General features: G+C 30.3%; 1 protein-coding gene across 4 annotated transcripts in view; it reads right to left on the reverse strand.

Moving 5' to 3' along the window:
- Window positions 1-784: 784 nt before the first annotated feature.
- Shab (Shaker cognate b) overlaps window positions 785-23,336 on the reverse strand; it is a 560,996-nt gene continuing 538,444 nt past the window's right edge. For 3 of the 4 annotated variants that reach the window (XM_069845212.1, XM_069845209.1, XM_069845211.1), the window contains one exon: window positions 785-22,407. The gene's annotated coding sequence lies outside the window, so the exon portion shown is untranslated. Of the gene's footprint in view, window positions 22,411-23,336 lie in introns of all 4 variants that reach the window. The other variant, XM_069845210.1, reaches the window with a different exon arrangement.

Here is a 23,336-nt window from a genome sequence, read left to right on the forward strand (position 1 = left end):
TTTGCCACCCTTTGTGAGGCACTGTACAAAACACCCTTTTTTGTCACCTGTACAAAAGCGATTTTGTAGAAATGTTTATGTCAAGAACTAATGCCATCCAAAGCTTTATCGATCTGAGGCCTACTGGTTTAGTTTAGGTTTTTATACCCAACACTTCCACTCTCTCGAAATCTATTAATCAAATTGTAAACTATGGAATGGTGTGGGATTCTAATGCCAAAAACTCTGAACCATTTCTGTACCCCACGTGCAAACTCCATTTAGGCCTATACATATGTATCACACGTGAAACTTCATGTGGAATAGCTTATTTAAATTAAACCACCTGGTTTTGTTCAAAATTCACTTCAGCACCAAGAAAAGCTACAAACACGCACGCACGTCTTGACCAAATGAAAGCATATACAGTACTTGACTGAATAGTTGCTGGCTTGAGTAGGCTTATGTACAGGTCGGACATTTTGTTATATTTTTAAATGCCTGGAGGACAAAGCTTATGAAGAGTTAAATTTTCAATAGTTAATTTTGTAAGAAGCAATAGTTTATCAAACTAGTCATCAGGAGCGATTTATATTATTGATGTTCACTTTACAAAGTTGGAGAAGAATTTATTTTAGTCACAGTTCATGAATTAATTACTTTCATAAATCTATTATGGTTTAATGTTATTCTAAACGTATCATTGTAAGTTTTGTAGAAATAAAATATATTTTACAGTAAGTGTAGTTTAATATTACGATAATGCAAATTCTTCTCCAAGCTCTGTATAAATTAAACACAAGTGTAATTCCAAATAAAAAATGTAATTCATTTTATTCTGTACAGATTGTTTGCGTTCAATGACAGTAGACACTATAACATTCAGCAAGAAAAAATATGATTTCCTGTGAATTTGGTTACAATAAGACATTTGTATGGTAGGCTAAAAGCAATTATTTAAAACCACAACAGTTTGTATAGCGATAGTATTTACGTGTTGTTACAATAGGGCTTGGTATGTTACATGAACCCTATTGACTTTGAAACATGAAACATAGCGTTTCACACATTCCCGTCCCTCCCACATTGTGTTTGCAGTATAACAAACAAACTAACAATTTTATAAAAAAGTTACAAAAGTACCAATCTTAATTTGAGAAACTAAAGAAAGTCGTTTGTTATTTCATGCTTACGCAATACATTTTGCAACGGCAAGAAATGAAAGTACGTAGGTACTGTTAAATGGATGTGGACACAGTATAGATACTTCATTTCAGACATCGTTTGGACCTCTGCCGGTAGATCAAGTGTGGCTGTATGTACGTGCTTAATAATGATTGACAAGCTCTCCATGTTTAAGGGTTAGGATTTTATGAATGTTGTACCAGTATATGATAATCATAATAAAACATACTTCTCTGCTTATAAAATAAACTTTTCAACCTGTTTCGTGTATATGTGTTTGTAATGCAGCACAATTTTTAATATTAGTATTTGTATAGGAGTTTTTACAAGTCTGATATGTTTCATTATACTGCATATCAAATAGAATCATGTTTCATTTGTAATGTAATAAACTTACGGTATGGTATGTTAAATCTTCTGGGAGTGAAAATGTAATTCTGTAGTTTTAACTGTTAGTAAAAAATTCACAAGGTGAACGACTATTATTTGTGTCACATTGATGATGATGAAAATAAACCCAATAATCAGAATTGTGTTCCTTTTTTTCATAAAATATTACAGATCCGCAGATCTTATTTTCAAGCAAATGACTTCACAACGTAAAGATGTACATACTCTGTTCAAAAAGTTTCCAGAATATATTTTTTTTCACTGAAATGAATAATGTTATGTGGTATATTTCCGTTTCTGGTGTTGGCATCATTCATGACGTCATGATCATAGCAATTGTTGTTTTTATTGTGTGGCAACTGGCTGTTGTCATTTGTGTGATATTCATTTGTCGCATTATCAAAGACAACCAGTGCTCCAGTCAACCTTCAGAAAAACATTTATACCAGGCATAGACGCGTTTTTTTCATTGCTGCTTCACCATAAGCTTCTTCAAACACTCTTAATATCTATGAAGAAGATTTATGCAAAAAAAATTTTTGATATTTGCACGTTGCTCTGTATCCCATATTCTGAAATGTGATGAATGAATATCACACAAACAACGCCAGTTGTCACACAACAATGACTATGATCATGAAACTTCTATGGAAGTGACGTCATGAATGATGCCAACACCCGAAACAAAATATACTACATAACATTATTCAAATAATATTCTGGATACTTTTTGAACAGAGTAGTATTGTGAACAGCAAGCATAAACTAAGATGTGAAATTTATTATTGTTTACTGTGAATTTAAATAAAAAAAAACAGCTACCATAATGTAATATTCTTATATATAATGAAATGGCTGAATAAATGGTAGAATAAATTAAATAAAGGGAAATAAATCCTTAAAATTAAAGTGATTCGAAGTAACAATGTGAAGAATAAAATCATTTTGTAAAAGAAATCTTGTAAGTAATACAAATATGTTAAAATCAAACAATATTGTGATGTAACTAGAAAAAAAATGTTATGAATGTACAAAGAGTTAATTTATTATAGTATATACAAGATTTTTTGTTTTTGGAAAATGACATATTCTTCGCCATTGTATTAGTACTCTTCTAATCATTTCAACAACTAATATAATATGTAACATTACTATATGGTTGTATTGACAACTGGAGTTATATATCACAAAACAGTTTCAGTCCAAGTATTGAGGAGGAATGCTTTTTATTAAGGGGAATGCTAAAACTGTGTCAGTATTGTATGCTTTTTTTTTTTTTTAATTAAGTCAACATGTCATTCAGCTGAAATAGTACTGTAGCTTATATTACTATGCATTTGGATATAAATAACACAGTTTTAATTTCATAAATAATTTAACTTATAATTTATTTGATGCACTGCATTATATATCGAAATTTATAATTACTTTTGAAATTAACAATGCTTTTATTTTACTGAATTAATTAAACATTTCAGTAAATGGTCCTTTGTTTTAAAATAAAATTGTGCCAGTATCATAATAATTATACTTCTTTTGTTACCTTTTGAATGCTTAAGATTTTTCTTGTTAAATTTATGATTCACCATATTTTACATACCAGTAACAATAAAATTTAAGTACCAGTAGGTCTACGGTAGCTTAAATTTATTTATCACAGGTTATTTCTGAGTAGATTAATATCGTACTACCGGTACATATCATTAATATAAATTCTGTGATGGTCAGAATGTTTCAAGCATAAAAGAGAAAACAGACTGACAGAAATACCAAATACTTCTCGTACCGGTAGATAACAAAATAATAAACATATGAAATGCCTATTGTTATCAAATAAGTTCGCATTATATTACAATTCCCAGTTGTATAGCATTTAATAAAATCATTTAATATCATTGTATTGTGGATTTTACCTTAATGAATTTCGTTTGATCATATATTTAATATCATACCTCAATGCCTTATTATTATGTTGCACTGATGCACGATGCAATAAATTATACCTGAAGCTGTGAAATTATTCATCTATTGGAAAATCGCTATAGTATACAGAAACTATCATGTCGCATCTTTCTTGCCTCAAATTACATTTTCGTTGATGCATTTATTTCAAGGTTATTAGAACTATATTGTGTTTGTTCTCCATATGTACATGGTTATTCAAAAGTAAGTTACATTTTGACGTCGCCATAATCTTTTTAAGAATTAAGATGTACACAAAACAAGAACACTTATAAAGATATGGAGTTTATTGGATTCAGTTTAAATGTTGAATATGTCCGCAATTTTGTTCTTTAACAAGCAACAATCTTTCTTCTATGTTATGAACAGCATTTACTAATAGATCTGGTAGAATATCTTCAATTTGTTGCGAAATTGCATATTTTAGTTTGTCGGTGGTTGTAGTATTAGTTAAAAGAACTCGGTCTTTTAAATAACCAAAGAGTAAAAAATCTTCTGGATTGATCTCAGGGGAACGTGTTGGCCAGGTGTTAGGTAAATTATGTTTTATTCTGAACTTTTGTATGCTGTTTTTTAAACTTCTTTTACGTTCATAATACCACTGAACAAGACTAATTCGATCTTGTAAAGTCAAAACCATTTTAAAACACAGTCAATGATAGAGTTTTAAAAATTCAATAAGCACTAAATTCACTTTTGACACATTACAAAGAAAACACGTTACCAGTACCATGGTAACCAAAACAAATGAGTACGATAAATGAACAGATTCTGTTGTTCGATACATACAAATGTGTTATACCATTTTGTGTAACTTACTTTTGAATAACCCTATGTCATAATTGGGGAAAAAAAGTAGTGATGATCCATTTTTTCTGTATTGTTAGCATGTAACATTAAATGAAGGGTTAACGAAAATGACATATTTTATCAACAATACAAACTTGAAAATTGTTATATTGACGAAAAAAATTTACTTTCTACATGTCCTTTTTTGTAAGCCTAATTATTTTTCCATCATGGTTCAAGCTTAATGAATTCTTCACTGTTACGCAGAATTAAATGTAAAGTGAGGAAATTATTATTATTATTATTATTATTATTATTATTATTATTATTTTTATTATGGGAAATTTACAGAACTCCGTGGTGTTTCATATTCTCTTTGATAATAATTTAAGGAATGTTGAAAATATCTTATTTAATACTGTCACACTCTCGCCAGACTACAGTGCGTCATTTTAAGACACACTTGACTTTTATAACCCATTATGATATTCGGACTCTTCATTAATGAAAGAAAATAAACTATGAGATATGAGAAAACTATAACGCAATCTGAAAAAGGAGATCAAAAGAAGAGAGATATTTACGGACAGGGGCGCACCCAGGATTTGGTTTTGGGAGTGGGCTGGTGCTCCAGATAGTATACTGTACTTGTTATGTTAGTTACCTTCAGAGCACATAATGTATAGCTAAATTTTTAACCTAAATATTAATTTTATTTGTTACAATTATTTTCAAAGAAAGGGTCTTAAATTTGCAAATACAAATATACTATGGAATCAGTGGCGGCTCCTGCATATTCTCTTGAGAGGAGGAAAGAAGTTAACAGCGCAAAATGACACCTTCTTGAGAGAAACATGCTAAAAATTAGCCTACATGCATACATGTAAGACCAGGTAGTGATAGGGTTGGCCTTCCTTTTTGTATAGCAATAATCTGTTCTTGTAAACTGAATTTCCTAAACTGTCCAAAATGTAATGTGTTTTCACTTCCAGTCATTGTTGAATAATTGCACAAATTAACAATTACAAGGAAATTCACAACCTCACAGCATTTTTCGCTCACACTACAGCATCACACGTGTTGGAAGAGACTAGCTACTAACTCGTAACCGGAACCGTTTTACTGAATTGGGAATGGGAAATAATCTGTTAGGAAAACGAGAACATTGCACCCACCCATGTGGTCTGTGTTGTCACATGTACATTTTACAAGTTCCGTATCACATGCTTTTGAGAAATGTTAGTTCTTATAAAGTCATACTACCATTATTGTTCGAAGCTGCCGGTGGCCGATTAATTTTTCTTACATTAAAAATAATGTAGTTCGGAGTACTTTCAATTTCAAATATATTTGTACAAAACTGACAACTTGGCTGTTGTTCTGTCTAGTAGACAATGAATGGAAGTGAATTTCAGGGGCGAAAAAGCTCTGCGATACTAACGTAGAACTACTTCCTCTTTATTTTATATACATCAAACTTCAACTTTCAGATATCCTCGAAAGTTTCAAACCATGAATAGTAGCTTATATAAAGTGGAATTAATAATATATGTTTCAAACCATGAAAAGTAGCTTATATAAAATGGAATGAATAATATTGTTTGCGTTATAGATGTGTTATAGTCTAGTTTAATACAGCACTGTTAGATGGCAGCGGTAGTGAGCTTGCTGCATGACTAGTCGGTTTCTATTTCCCGTCCATGCGCTGATTCAGAGGAGGATCTCCTCCCTATCCATTCATTTACTCGCTTTAAAAATCTCCTTCTTTTCTGGCCGCTAGTGCGCTCTTGTCTATGCGTGTTAACTGCAGTAAAGGAGGAAAGGATTGACTTTCCTCCACACAAACAATCTCGCATCTTTCTGACAGTTTTCTAGCAGCACATGAGTGCGCGTCGTTTAAAACTCGATCAACCTGGATTTTCTTATAGTTGTGAACTTAAAAATTATCGAATCTTCCTTGAATTTCAAGGCATATATTTCATTTGGTATTTACTTTAAAAAGAAGAAAAACGTGAGGAGGACGTTCCTCCCTTCCCTCCCCCGAGGAACCGCCACTGTATGGAATAAAGGACACTACCTGTAACTTACAAAATATGAGCCTATTGAAAAATTTTAGGTCTGCTGGCCGCTATTTGTTCTAAAGTACAGTACTTAAATCTCATTTTTAGAGTATGTCAAAGTTTAAAAGATTGGATATGCAGGAAGTCACATACTATATATCGCTCCATACAGAAAGGGCTTTAGTCCATTAGACCTAGTTTTGAGAACACGAAAGAAAACATTCTGTAAATGCCTACTCTATTCCTTTCTGCATAGAACTCAGAGCCTGACGCTTCAGTTTCTATCTTGCCGAGCATTGGACTGAATACCTTCTGCACAGGCCGATGGAGCCACCCATAAAGATATGATTTCCATCTATATCTCGTTTTTTAAAATTTGTGACTGAAGCCCTTTCTGTATGGACCGATTCATTTAAAGTACAAATTCAAGCCTTCTTGTGCACTCATAGTCAACAGTATCATATCACTGCCACATCGAATGCAGATAACTTTGCAGATATGTCTAGAAAGAAATTATTTACTGATTTAAGTAGTGATTATGGAAAGACAACTCAGGCTTTGGAAAATAGGAAAAGAACTCAAGCCAATAATGGAAAAAGTCATAGTATGTGGATAACAGAATGTGCTGTTACGTGGTCATAGGAACCATGGCGAGTTTGACATGATTAAATTCCCAGTAGAGAATGAAGGACATTTTATAGCTATTCTAAGAGCTTGCATAAATGCAGGCGATAGTGTGTTAAGGAACCATTTTTCAAGTAACGGTAGAAATGCTACTTATGTAGCTTGGAATATCCAAAACCAAACCATTGAATCGTTTGGCTAGTAAACATATTATCATTTGAAGCTATTGTTGGGATTAAATTATTATTATTATTATTATTATTATTATTATTATTATTATTATTATATTTTAAAGTAGTACTGGTAAATGTTGAGCATATAGTCAGTTTTTATAACTTAAAAACTGTCGTTTGCATGAAATTCTTGTACATTTGCCGCATGCGACAACCTTGTTTTCGTACCTTGTACAAACTATCTAAATTCATGCGATTCTGTAATTAAAAGAAAAACAGTTTGAGATGTGAACGGTGCAGTTTCTCAGTTATTTCGGATGAGATTGGTGATGACTTCTGTTGAACAATTTATGCGCTTCATAAACGATGATGGCTTGAAAGGGTATATATAAATAATTTTTACAATGAGAATGTAAAAAGTGAAAGTTTAGCAAGCACAAACAATTGGATGTACTAAAAGAGTGTGATATCAACACAGAATATCTAAGAGGTCAGGGTTACTATGGGGCCACTGCCTTAAGTGGCCTAACTATTTGCTTTGCGCTCAGCGTCGCAAGTGCTTTCAGTCAGAATATATAGAACTGTCAACACTAAAAGACTGCTAAATTATAAGTATACTAAGGCATCACTAAAATCGCCTACAGAAGTGAAATTATGGGAAATTAACTTGAGAATGAAAAATTCTTTTCGTTTTACTGGAAATACACAATAAAAATCTGGATCTGGAGGTTAGGGCGCTTGAGCCCCCTTATTCCCCCCCCCTCCCCCATGAGTGCGCCACTGTTTATGAAGATTATTTTCCCTACCTAAGCACAGAATATAACATCTCTACATAATTGGAAAATACGCTTTATTGATTGTTGTAAATTCCTTGCGAGAAATAATTATTGATATTATAATATATTCCTTAAAGATTCTTCACCATCATTAATGCTTTTAAAATTGATTAATATTTTAAACTATTCTTATTTATTTAATATTTGATATTATTCCATATTGTTTATGCCTCTTTTTTCAGAAATTGAAAGTTTTATATAATATCTAATTTATTAATAATTCATTGTTTAATCTATATAAGTTAATTGTTGCCCAAGTCATTTGTATTCTAGACCCTCGTGGTCAACTGCAGTTCAACAGCAGACGAAAATTATTATTAAATTTTATTAGTAGTTTAAAAGGTAATAAAATACACAGCTACTGTTTATCTGCTGAATGTTATGAATACGTGTCCTTCAGTCAGTCAAATAAGAAAATAATGTTACCGGTAGTGAGAACTACAATAAAGACACATGTCTAGCTTTTCCTCTTAAAAGGAATTCATTTGAAGTGTTAAATAAAGACTTAACCTGAAATTTATAATGCTGATTGACAATAAAAACCCATTAGCAATGCATTTCAATTATATGATTCCTAGTCTAAGAGGTTTGAGCAGATTAATCACTGGAGCCCATCAGGGTGGTGTGCATGTTGCTGGTATGGGTTCCCTTACTCTGCTGGCTGGATGAATGAATGCACAGGAAGTTAATTTGTGAGGTATACTACGCTTAATTAGGCCCAATGTAGACTTTTACAGTTGATGAATACAGTCTTACATGGCGATGATAAATTCAGGAGAAAGTAGCATTCCAGATATCTGTGCTCCGTATCCCTTTACATTTTGACAGTATATAATGATATAAGTTTTGAGCTTGTGTATTATTATTTATTATTGTTATTAATTTTATTATTAGTTTATTTATTGTATGACTGAAAATGGGGGCAGATAGGAGGTTTCCATGCTGCTGCCATTTTTACAAAAAGTCCTATCACATTTATAATGATCTTAGTGGTACACATTATAACTAACAAGAATCCATAATATCTATGAAAACTTAACAATTATAGTAATAAAAATGACATGACATGTGCTTAGGTTCTATGTTGCATTACTTTTCCAGATGAGTAGAATTCCCATTTAGTATAGGTTATGATGGCAAAAACGATATCATTCTAACGAAGGTTTTTCGAATATCACTTCTTGATGTAACAATAATAGAATAAGATGTGGATTCAGGGTGAAACAACCACTATTGGAACCAGTAATCACTGTTCTACTCGTCATGAATTGTACCACAAATGCCTTATTAATTAAATGTGACTTTGTACATGAACGAAGGGCTTTAGTTTAAGCCCATGAATCGAATGAAGGCATTTGTTGATAAGAGGTACGTGCAAACATCCATCCCTTACCCATGCGAACGGATTTACTTCTTGGAAGAAAAGGGGTAGGGGTGAGGATTATTTAAATCTGAACATAACCAACATGAAACAGGTCCAGAGGCGGCTCGTGGGTATTGAATTCAGGGGGGCTGCATGCAAAAATAAACCATACAGCTTATAAAGATTAGTTCCATGCGCCTTGTCTTGTAGGTTGCAAAAATTCCGGCACACCGGCGACGCTGATATAACCCCTGCAGTTGCGAGTGTCGTGAAATAAACCATAATTTAATTTTTCATATGCAGATTTGAACCTTAGAAATATCTAACTGGCGATGTTGTAGTTGATTGTATAATATATCTACATGATACATCAATAAATGAAAAAAACTGAGCCAGAAATTAAATTCAAGATCTTCAAGAGTACGCACCAGGGCGCTTGCCTAATTTATTGTGATATTGTTACATGTTTCAGATTCTATTATATTTTGAAAAACATTTTAGCAATGGCTTCCTCTTCTCATGAACAACTTTTACTGTTCTTATTTTAAAACTCCATCTTGTTGCCCCAGCTGATGGAATTGTCTTTGAAACACATTAATCTAATACAGGCTGTGTGGAGATCGAGAGAAGAAAGCAGGGATACTGGATAAATTAGCAAAAAAATATGCGAGCCTTGTAGGCTATGTTGTTTAGCAGCTCTTTCCATTATGAGATTCAACTGATGGGCACTTAATTTCACATTTCTCCTGAATTGTTAAGGTACTGAACTGATTAGACTGAAAATATCGTACAGAATTAAACACTGTTGCACTTGTTATACACACAACATTAAAGAAAATATATTTAAAACTGCTCGCTACTGACAAACTGCTGAAAATTTTGCAGCGCCTGGAAACTCTGGATTCAAGGAGAGGGGTAGCAGGGGGAGGGGTAAAACTAACGCGCAAAGCATCCGAGACGAGACTCGCAGCTCCAGGGGAGGAAGTGGCTTCACCAATCCGTCCTTGTCTCTTGGTTCGCTCTGGCAGCACCAGGGGAGGAAGTGATTGCGTGCATGTCAATGAGAGCGAAATTTTATAAAAAAAAATTCGAGCCACTAAATAGAGACTGTATAATAAATGTATTTCACAACATAAAACGAGACAAGAGTCACAAATGTCTGGGGGTGCTGCAGCTCCGCAGCCCCCCTTCGAAAGCCGCCCCTGAACAGGTCTCTTTACCATATTGTTTGCCTTATAAGTTGTAGGTACTGAATATGTGGTATTAACTATCTGTACCAATTTGTCTTAGTAATTATAGCGTCAGCTCCTTGAACTCAACAGTATTAATACCCTGAACCTGCATCCTCCTTTATTTTAATTCCCTCACTCCCTGAATTTAAATTCACATGTAAGGAAATAGGAAATTTCTATCCTAAAATAATATTGGCATTGAATTACTTACAACAGTTCTTACGTTACAAATCTTATTCTTTCTCTCATCCTTCTTACAGTATTAGAAAACAATATATTTTTAAATTTTATTTACATATTAATTATTTTTATTTATTTTTTTTTTATTTTTAATTTTGTGTGACCAATACTCTCAAAGATCAAGTCTCTGAAACAATAACAATAGAAAATACAATTCTTTCATTCTATACTTATCCGTGTCATCTTTTTATTTTAACTTTAATTTCCTTATATACAGATTCATTTTTTGTATTTGCGTATCTGACCCAGTGAAGGATCAGCATTTCTTATACCTAAACAATAACAATAAAAAATACAAGATAACATTACCACATGATTATGATGTCAGAGCTGTGATACTGATATCTGCAAACTATTTCTGCTTTCTAAGTATCTATGTACACAGATAATACAAATTTTGTACACTTATTACTATTATTAAGATAAAATGAAATAATAAATACACATATTAAAATATTTTTTATAGGATCACTGACGTATTAAATTAGGAAATATTTAGATTACAGTCATAAAATTATAATCAAACGCTATTACTGTCACAAACTATTGTTGTGTCTAGGATTTTCCACCTGATTCATCAGCTGTATATAAAAAAATGGTCAATACTGTCATTATGAAGATAAATGACTTGTGTCAATGTAACGAACAATCCTTTTATTATCCATAATTATGAGAACTTAATCAAAATTTCTATTCGAAAAGTTGTAGCTTCAAAACTGAAGATATTTGTATTCAGAAGTCTATTTTAAAATAATTATAAATTTATTGCTGCAGTGTTCTTAAAGCACGAAATATTATTATTATTATTATTATTATTATTATTATTATTATTATTATTATTATTATATTATTATTATTATTGTTATTTTTACTACTATTAAAGTTGTAAATTTTAGCCTTTTTAAAGTAATTTAATAAAATTTACAACAGAAACTGTAAAAAGTGAATACACCTTATAAAAAACCTTCGATCAGTTTTATTATATATAGATATTTTTCCACGCATGTGTAGGCTATGTATTAAAATAAATTAAAGTATAGAGGAGATATGCAGCAAGTGACCACAAAAAAAGTTTGAGTTTACTGAAGAGTGTAGGTGGCCATTACGATAGGTTTTATTGCATACCGGTTATTCTTATGAAGATTAAAGTAGTGTGTATGTGTGTGTGTGTGTGTGTGTGTGTGTGTCTATCCGATGCCTACCCACTTCACTTGCATGATTCAGGTTCCGCATATTGCTGACAGACGACAGGACTGTGACCCATTTTCAAAGTTACACACCACTTTGGCGGGCCATACTATGCATGATGTGTAACTGTGGAGAGTTACTGTATATCATGTACTAGAGAGTGTATGTGTAACTGTTCGTGTAAGTATAGTGTGTAGGGAATGGGTGAGGATGATGATGAAGATGAGGAAGACAGAAGAAGAAACCTGGTGCAGAATAACGGGAATTATCTGTACTAACTTTGACAGCAACTTTTAGAATCATCATCATCATCATCATCATCATCATCATCATCATCATCATCATCATCATCATCATCATCATCATCATCATCATCATCATCCTTATTATCGCTATTATTATTATTATTATTATTATTATTATTATTATTATTATTATTATTATTATTACTCTATGTAATGCATGCCTTAAAATGAAAATTTCAAGTTACATGAACTAATTTCGTTGTCGTTTTAATTATTGTATTTATAATAAAGTTGTTTTAATAGCTGATAAGAGCAAATTATATGATGATTTTCATAGCCATTTGCTGTCCTTAGATGTTTTTCATTATGGCCATCCTAGATACAACAATAAACCGTGTGTACAACACTACATCTTGCATGCATGAAATATAATATACCGTATTAACTGTCTTGAAACTGATACCGTAATATAAGATTAGGGTATAATATAACTAATATAACTGTTTAGAACAGGATAATGCTACTTATGACTAGACTAAGGAATTTTATGGGATTATTATTTGTTATTAATCTTATCTGCACTCCTCTTGTTACTCAGTTATTACTTATCTTTAAAAAATGAATGTTTGAAGTACCGTATTCACTTTGTTGTCTAGCGGCATTCACTTCAGTCTATACATACATTTCAGATTATTATTTAAATCGAATAACCTTCAAGGATTTCACTGACATTGAAAATTCATGAGAAAATAAGTGAAATGGAGAATGACCTTAATGTTTAAAGTATTTTTCATTTATTTAAATATAGGTACGATATTTTATTTATGTTTGTGGTATGCATATTGATTATCTGCACCATTATTTACACACTATCGCATTTTCAGAACTGTTTGTAAGGTTTCAAGAACTAGAAATGCCATTCTGTTTTCAGGGATAGAAGTTTCACATTTCGAAAGGATATTTAATCCTTTTGCTGCTTAATGTCAATCCTCTTAATTTGAAAGGAGGAACATTAATATTTTGTACTGTATATTAGAAGTATTTTTCAAATACTTCACACTTCTGCTATAGAAATACAATTGAACAAAGTATATTACACTATATGTAAAACCATAAAGTGTTCACAAAATTATAAATGTGACATTAATATTATCTGTTTGCACGAAATAGAACACACATACACAAATTACTTAGTAACTCTCCTTCATATTGCCACACTCACAGAAATTAAAAATTAACAAAATATATTAGTAATTGTTAAGACGTTTGGTTGTAATGAAATATGGCAGCAAAAGAGTTAATGTAATCCCTGGAATATTTTAAAGAGGATGGGGAAGAGTAGGTTTAACAGTTTCACAATTTCTTTACAATAACTCCAGTCATGGATATTGTCACAATGGACTTATGTCCATTTGACAACATTCTCCTAGAAATCATGCAAGAAAAGATACCTGGCTTCAAGCTCACTGCTATTATTTGCCGTGTTGAGCACACTTTATTAAACCTACAGCAAATAGCTTCAACAAATTTTCCATGGGAAGATATACTTAGAATGATGTTGCCAATATTTATGAATAATTTTTTATACTGTAACAATCTGAAAAAAATAATGTTGTGACGCTATGGCTTAAAAATATAGAATTATCTTTACTTTCATATTTACATAAAATCCCTCAGTCTAACATTAACTTAATGATCATTGTTCTTGTTGTCTTGAAGCGGTAGGCTCAAGGGAAATTGACTAAATTCTGAATGTTGATGAACTATGAAGAAGTGGAAATAGAAAACAGTGTCATCAGTAGCCTGGATAATATAAGAGGTCTCATATGGTGATGATTGCCGACAGAGTACCAGTAGAAATGTATTACTGGAAGCTAATAATTAAAACGTATAAGTAATATAAGTACAGTAGATAATTTTAATTTATAATAAAAATATTTAACTTAAAATTGCTGAATAATAGTATAAGCATATTTAGTCTACCGGTAATGCTAGCTAGACATAATTTATATTATAGTCTATTAATTTGCTATTAGAATTAACCATTCTATCATAAACAAATTCATAATTGATAAAATAATCAATCAATATCATGTGTTGTTACAAATGATATTCACTTGTGAAATAAGGTCTTTTTAGTAACTACAGATTTTTGACAATTATTTAAAATTTCTTGTAAGGTAAGTTAGAGACAAATAATAAGAGATATATATTATGTATCATTATGAAATCTACGTAATGGTGAACAATCAAATTACCGGTACGATTTTTAACATCATCACTTGTTTTTCTGGCACTTAGTTAAATAAGTGAGTTATCTTATTATATCTTTGTGATTTGTAATGTAATTACCTGTACGGGTCTGGATTACACCAAAGGGATATGATTAAGGGAGGAGATACACGATTGGCCTGCAAAAATCTAGTGAAATTCATTTTTTTTATAGCTCAGCTGATAAAAGCTAAATGAACAAAACTTTTCATGCTTAATATACATATATTATATTTTATAAAACACTATTCAAAATATTAAAATAGCTAATAATTACCTGCAAAAATGATATTAAATTTGCATAATTATTTTTATAACTGTAAAGCATTTACATAATAATATCTACAATTGATTAAATATCTGCATGATTCTTTTACAGAAATATTCTAAATACTTACATCAACAACATGGTCTAGGATCTTTTACCTGTTCCTTCAGGAAATATTTTTTTCTTAATAAAATTTTTTACAAAATTTAATATTAAATGTAATGATTGAGAAAAAAAAATTCTTGTTGGAGTAGGTAAAAAATCCTAGACTATGTTGTTGATGTAGGTCTTTAAAACATTCCAGTAAAAGAATCATGCAGATATTTAATTAATTGTATATTTTATTATGTAAATGCTTTACGGTTCTAAAAAGATTATGCAAATTTGATATTATTTTTACAGGTAATTATTAGCTATTGTAATATTCTGAATAGTGTTTTAAAAAGTGTAATGTATTTATATTAAGCATGAAAAGTTTTGTTTAGTTAGCTTCTATAGTAGCTGAGATATTAAAAAAAAAAAAAATGAATTTCACTAAATGTTTGCAGGCCAATGGTGTACATCCCCCAGTAAGCAATCAATTTAGATTTATTTAGTAGGCTAATTAACATTAAATTGAAAAATTTAAAGTAGAATAAGAGCAGCAAAAGAATTTTTACATATAGTTTTGAGTTTAAAGACCGCATTCTGAAAGAATATTATAATTAAATTGACTATTAATACTTGTTGCTGATTAATTTATGTAAGAATATAAAGACCCTTGCTTCAGTTTAAATGTACAATAACTTAACTTTTATCCAGATTTCTATATTCTTTTTTTTTTTTCCATATTTGATTTTTATTATGAAATAAAGAATAATTCCATTTAAACTTCAACTCATGCATATCATTCAGTAACTATAACAATCACTTTAAATTTTGTCATTATCTTTGTTATCAAATTTTTGTAAAACCTGTGCATAAATTTACAATTATTAATATCCTCTTTCTTATGATGGAAGTTTCATTAGAATAATAATAATTTTACATCATTGACCTTGTGTATGTAATATGCTACGTTACGTAATTAATGATTAATTTATTGCTTACATAACCTATAGATATGACAAATTACAAAAGAACAGGTTTACTCAAAGTATAGGTACCTATGTAATCAAATATTGCTACAAACATTAAAATTCTTGTAATAGGTACTGTACGGTAAGTAGAATGATTATGAATTCAAATTTTGCACATTTAACAAATAACTTCGGACTTTGCTGATCATAATTAGCCTATATACCCGAGAACACAAATAATGTTATATAGTATATATTTTCAGATGTTTGTCATTGAACGGATTTTGCATTATATGTTGTATTTAAAGATTTAGAACATGATGTATAATGTGATAAATGGTTTCTACTCATTCATTATTATTTTACTACTTTTCATATTTTAGGATACTCTGCCTTTCAGTTATACTTGTAGGCACCTTCGCTTTGAATGAGATAAACCATTTTCTGAAGAAAATTACTGGAAAAAAGTAACAACTAGTAACAATAATGCAACTATTTACATTTCTTTCCACCCCGTACTTATTGAAAATAAATAGAGTTATAAGAATTAATTCAGTTTGAAATACGGTATAGCATTACAGGCTATCATATTATATATTGTAATTATCATTGCCATATTTTCAACATAAAATGATCTCAATAAGAGTAGTGAAGTAATGAGAACGGTTGTTATACATAGGAATGACATTCGTATTCATATACGAGTTAAATATGTTTTTCCATTAGTAGGGCCACGGAGACGATGCAGTAGATAGAGAAAATGTATCCTTTTCGTGTGAGTTTTATATACAGTCTTACTGTGATAATGGGTTTTTATAATTATGGAACAGATGCATTATAGGACCCACCCTAAATATAAAAATATGCTAAGCCACAAAAAAAAGTCAACGGAAGTTGCGTTTCGATCAATTAAATGATCGATATATATTGTTTTCATTATGTTGCCAACCAATCAATATTGTTGCAAATTAGTTTGATCATAATCATGGCGGCAATTTCGAATGCTATAGTTAAATATAAAAAAAGAAGTGGATCAAATTCTCCCTCTTGATGAATTTAAATACTATTATAGTCACAATCATGCCATAGTATGAAAGAAAAATTTCACAACCTCGAGCGGGAATCGAACCTGCGACAAAATGTAGGCCTCGAAATGGAAATTATGGAATTATAAATAAGTTGTAAACTTTTTAGTTGCTTGATCCATGAATAAAGATATGTAGACTATGTTTATGGTTTTTTTATGTGAATGTGGTTTACTTAGGAGTGAAATGTTTTGTGAAACATGTAATCCTGGGATGAGACTGAAGAAATTTAAAAGTAAACGAGATGAACTTCTGTGGAGATGTCATTGGAAATTACAAGGTATTAAATGATAGACACAGGAACGCTGTATCGTAGCACTTTGTGAAATCACTCGGATAACGGAGAAGATGAAACGGAACATCACCAGTAAGGTCCATGGTAAAATGCTAATTTTACACCAATTTTGTTTTTAATTCTTTGGTCCAGGGAAAATACTAGTAAAAATGTGTTTTTGTGAAAGACTAGTATTTTCCCTGGACCAAAAATGCAGTATAAATGGAGTAGAATTAGTATTTTATGATATATTATAAAGATGACTAATATGAACTTAATTTTATTGTTGTATTAATACCAATGTTGTATTGTTTGAAAGTTTAATGTTACTGTGTTTTAAGTTTAGCTTTGGTTTGTTTCTTTAACTTTATTTTGAATAAAATTTAATATATTGTATAACAAAGGTGACTAATATGAGCTTAATTTCATTGTTGTTGGTTTTATTAAATTATACATGTTTATAGTAGTATGTATTTAGTTTTGTTAAGATGGCATACTTGATATAATATCGAAAATATACAATATATAATCGGTGCTATGGAATACTCGGGGTGGGTCCTATAATGCATCTGTTCCATAATTATTATTCCTTTCTTCGTACTCTTGTTTCTTTGTTGTCAATATTTTATAATTAGAAATTACAAAATGTATATTGGTACTTTATTTCAGTTTATTAACATATTAGCCTAATTGCTCTTGACTTTTAAAATGATTATTTCAATCCTATTTATAAAAGAGTGCAGATTACAGTTTCGTATTTAATAATAAACTAAAATCAACATTAACTTGGAGAGCTTTTGAGAACAACATTTTATAGCAACAATTTCTATAACATTTCCTTGCTATCTTCAGGACATTCTGCTTTGCAAATCATACGGTACATCTAAATCTAACTTCATTTAATTCCAAGGTAGTATTAATTAAAATATAGAGAGAAGTAGGTACAATTTGCTGATGCCTATGCAAATTTCAATTCTTATGTAAATATTCCGTCATCTTTCATTGCCATGATTTCTAAATAACTTAACAATTACACAAACATGTAATCTATAGCACACTGTAGCTGGTTAAGTACGTAGGTACTACAAAACACCATTCAAACAATGTGAACGAGTCTGAATAAGTTTTACTTAATATTATACCGGTACTGTGTTGTTTTTTGTTTTTTAAACAGCTTAAGGTTTGCTTGCTTCTTCATAAGATAAAGCTGGTAGATCAACAGGAAGTCATACTGCAAACTAAACGAAGAACAATAGGATGTTTTTCCATAGTTCTTCATAATAACTGATTATTCTCTGAAGTTGATTACTGATCTCTTAATAAAAGAGGTCTGTCATTGCTTTCCTATGTATTTACGGCTTTAATTGTTGTAACAATTTACAATAACAGTGTACATTTTCGGAAAAATAAAATTGTGTGAATAAAAAACTATTGAATTTTAAATTAAGAATTAGGGTTAAATATCTTTATTAATAACGCAACTTGTAACAATCCTTCTACTGATTTACGGTATAATAATTAAAGTTTACATTTATTATTACTACCAAATAGTATTTACGCCCTTGATAAGAGATAATACAGTTATTTATTTTACCAAGATAATGCTCATAACCTAGAATATAAATGAAATAATTCATAATACTTGCAAGATTACATAAATGGAAAAAGGAGGGAATAAATGTGAGAGGAAACAGATTTTACAAATTATTAATGATATAATAATAATAAAAAAAACAATTAAACTTTTTCGTTCATTGTGTTTCATTTTTTAGAGGGAAGAAATAGTCTATGCTTTATACATTTTCAGCCCTTTAATGAAATAAAAAATACAGATCTTCATAATGTAACGTCAAATTTCTGAAGAATAATGTGCTGTGAAAATGCTTCAAGAAAACATGATATGTTTATAAAAGTAATTGAAAATATGAATTATTAAAAAGATATATTATTCTTGTATAGTGAGTGTGAATATTGTTTTGTATAACAAATCGATTACAATACATTTTTCTTTTGAAAAAATTAACGAGTTTCTTGAGTCACAAAAAAGTGGAAAGACAGATGTATTGAAGTTTTCAATTTAAGTCCACATGAACACACATGCACGTGTGCTCACACATACACGCACAAACAAACACACACACACACGCATGCACTCACACATGTAATATATGGTATTCATAGTCGCATCCATCAAAATACACACACACACGTGCATGGACCTATATAGAGGATATGTTTATCATTCTACATATCAGAGTTTCGATGAAGAACCACCACATTACACAATTAAAATGACTCAGAGAAACAAGTGTTAAATATGAAATAGGCAGATTTGGTAAAGAATGGGGAAAAGTGGGAAAGTGTCCCCATTATTTTTGCCATTAGCTTAAGCGGGTACTTTTTCTTCTTCTTCAACTTTTAACTGCTGGTAAATGGTATCTTCTAAAATTACCTATACGAGCTATATTTCTACATTGTAGAAATTAAGTTTGGAGCTTATAAACTTCAATGAAATCCAAGAGGATTTTATACTGAAATATAATACACATTTAGTGACTTTTGTTGTGGATTAACTGCGTTAATTTTTTTTCACTTGTTTTTTATCTTAAGTTTTTATTTACATAACCAATATTCAATTACATTACAAATACACTTTAAATAACTGTATTCATATTTTTCGTCTCCTGAATGTTCTGTAAAAATTAATCAGTTTTGTGCTATTTTATAATTTTGAGCATTTTCTTTATGAAATGTGAGTGAAGAGAGAGACCACACGATATATATATATATATTTTTTCAGATAAACATGTGCATAAAGCATCATTTACAGGTACAAGCATCAATGACATTTTATTAAGCTTCCTGAAGAAATATTGGAGTTCAGATCTAACACTGTTTTAAGGCCAACAATACTACAAAACTTATACATGCCATAACAGTAATGTAATGTTCTGAATTTTTCTTGTAGCATTCTCTTCATAAATTTGTACAGGGCATAAATAAATGATTAACTTTCATATGCATAAACCTGTAAGTGACAAAACTCATAAAAGTAGTTGATACTTAATAGTCTAAAACAGTGCAATGATGAGCAAATTTGGCATTTTCTGAAATATACCGTACGTAACAATGTATCGAACAATGAACAATACCATAATTACGGTAACAGATGTCACTAAACAATGAAAATAACGTAGCATTAAGTCAATGAAGGATTAACTTGTATTATAATATTTGGTATACTTAAACCTAACAAGAATGATGTCAGAAGAATAATTATTTTTTGGAATAAGAGAAGTAATTTTGTAAATGAATATTTGCAATCGGACTGTAATATGCCACAAAGTAGAACTTAACAAATTAATTTTTAAGAAATTTCTAGTAGTGATTATCCAACGAAAACAATTTTCAGGTAAAATTAATTAATTCCTGAAGTATTTACCCTTATATTGTTTACTTAAACTATATATTGGCAATTCTTCCAGTTGAAAATAGTAATTTTGTCTACAAACATCACCAAAAATTAAGATTTGTTTCGATATTTACTAAGCACGATTGAGAGTAACGAATGACATAATTTCTGTTTTCTGCTCTCAACAACTTCATAGTTGTGATAGTTTCAAAACTTTCCCCCTTTTTTTTTTGTTACAAAATGGAAAATTTATAACATACAAAGGAATCATGCTGAAAGCACTGCTGTCAAAGTCAGAACAAGCACACTACACAATTAAGTTGCCAGTTTAAAACTATTCACATCACCAATAACATATAACGATGGTCACTTTTATTATTTTATTACAAAAAGGAATCACAGGCAGAAATAAGCTTTTGCAACCTTCCCATTTTCTTGCATCCATTAACAACACTACAAAATAATGTTTTTGCCTTCAATAATATTGCTTGCATTCAGAATGTTTTAGACTTTGTATTCAATGTTCTCAAGAATTAGAGACATTTTCATGTATTATTTTATGAATTTAATATTTCATACCGACAACAATCACAAATTTAAACTTCATATGTTTGGCTGGAAAGAGGATGTTCATCACGTCTTCTAGATGTCAAAAGATTTTACTTCTGACATCCATCCATTTGGGTGAAAAGAAGATGGCTGATATTTCATAAAATCTGAATTAGATACAGTTTTTCAACACGAGTTTCGGCACTTTTTTCCTTGGTAATATCGTCGTATTAACTATTTTGTATATCAACCATGTGAGCATATATTCTTGTGTCCAAAGTTTCAAGTCCAAATAGGTATATAAAAACTTCATTAGAATCAGCCAGTTTATAACACTGATGACTTCTTCGCAAACTGTATGATATAAGTATTAGCAAATGTTTAATTTTTTCCTATGTAATTCAGTGTCTTGAAATTACAACTGATAATTTTATTAAAATTAAATTTGAGAAATGAATACAGTTTCCCAGTTTTGGGCCAACATATTTAGTGCCTAGATAATCACTTGCAATGTGTCAGGATTAGCTGGTAATTCAGTCTTATTTCTGTTAGAGGAAGTTCCCACAGGCCTTTTAGATTTTTCTATTGGTAACTACATATTCAGTTCCCAGCTTTTGTAATTATTTTTATAGTCTCCAGCTTCACTGAGTATTATCTTCTCGGTGACAATTACATTTTAACACTTCCCTTGAAGGAATGTTGTTCCTTAAACAGTTCTAAAATTCACTAGTCCTATGGAGACAGTTCGTTGCCTAATAATCTTCAGGTTACTTCCTGTTCATTGTAGCAATGACATGTATTTCTTGTGGAGTGGAATCTGATGAGTAACAGCGAAAGGGAAAGTGTGTGGTTGGAAGGAACATTATCTTTTCTTTCTCCTAAAACATTCAAGTCTATAAGGACCGCATGTTCTTCACAACAAGTAGAGGACAATAATGTTTCCCCTGGTATTTTACTTTGCAGTCAGTTAATTCACTTTATTTTTTGCGTTTCCTACTGAAGTCAGCTTGGCTGAAGCTGTTTCCCTCCTTTTCAGAGTTATATCAGATGGTCCAAAATATAATAAATCACTATAATTTGCTAGGCAGCTGTCCCCTCTCCTGTTAAATATAAACCATGATGACATCTCTCTGCTGACTACTAAACTACTTTGTTCCACCACCAGAAAGAGATTACTGCATCACTTGTATAATAGTTGAATCTGGCATAGCAGAGAGATGACCGCTGCTGGAACAAAGAAGTAACTATTTTAGTGTAATGTATAAGATTACTATGTTAGATATTTTCTTGAACTACAGTAAAAGTCCAATATAGTGTTGTGCTGACTGATACACCACGGATTCAATTATACTGTATAATTCAATGTAGTGCAAAGTTTGTCTCCGAAAAAAGTATCCTTATTTAGCAGTGAATATAAATCGTATGAAGTCCTTTAATAATAATAATAATAATAATAATAATAATAATAATAATAATAATAATAATAATAATAATAATAATAATAACGACGATAATATTGACTTAATACTTGCAAAATAATAATAATAATAATAATAATAATAATAATAATAATAATAATAATAATAATAATAATAATAATAATAATAATAATAACAATAATAATAATAATAACGACGATAATATTGACTTAATACTTACAAATAATAGTAATAATAATAATAATAATAATAATAATAATAATAATAATAATAATAATAATAATAATAATAATGGCTTTATTTAACCTGGTTGAGTTGAGGTCGTAGGACATTCTCTTACACTCAACCAGAATTAAAATTTGCTTACATAATTGAACATACAACTGAATTGGATTTAAGGAATTACATACAGATACGATTTACATAATGAGATCAGAAGAGGTAGCTAAATAAAAATTCACCTAATAAAATAGAAATAAACACAGTGGAATACATGTTAATGTTGTTAGAAACAAAATAAGAATCACATAAAATCAGAAGTCTATAATTCAATAAAATGTACACAATAAAAATAAAAAATAAACATATTGGAATACATATTACTATTAAATTACAAGTAAGTAGGATTCACATAATTAAACCAGAAACCGACAAATAAAAAATGAATAAAATGTACATTTGAAGGCATTGGAATAGGGCAAATCTAAGAAGTCT

This window comes from Periplaneta americana, chromosome 14 (genome assembly GCF_040183065.1).
Source record: "Periplaneta americana isolate PAMFEO1 chromosome 14, P.americana_PAMFEO1_priV1, whole genome shotgun sequence".
Lineage (NCBI taxonomy): Eukaryota > Metazoa > Arthropoda > Insecta > Blattodea > Blattidae > Periplaneta > Periplaneta americana.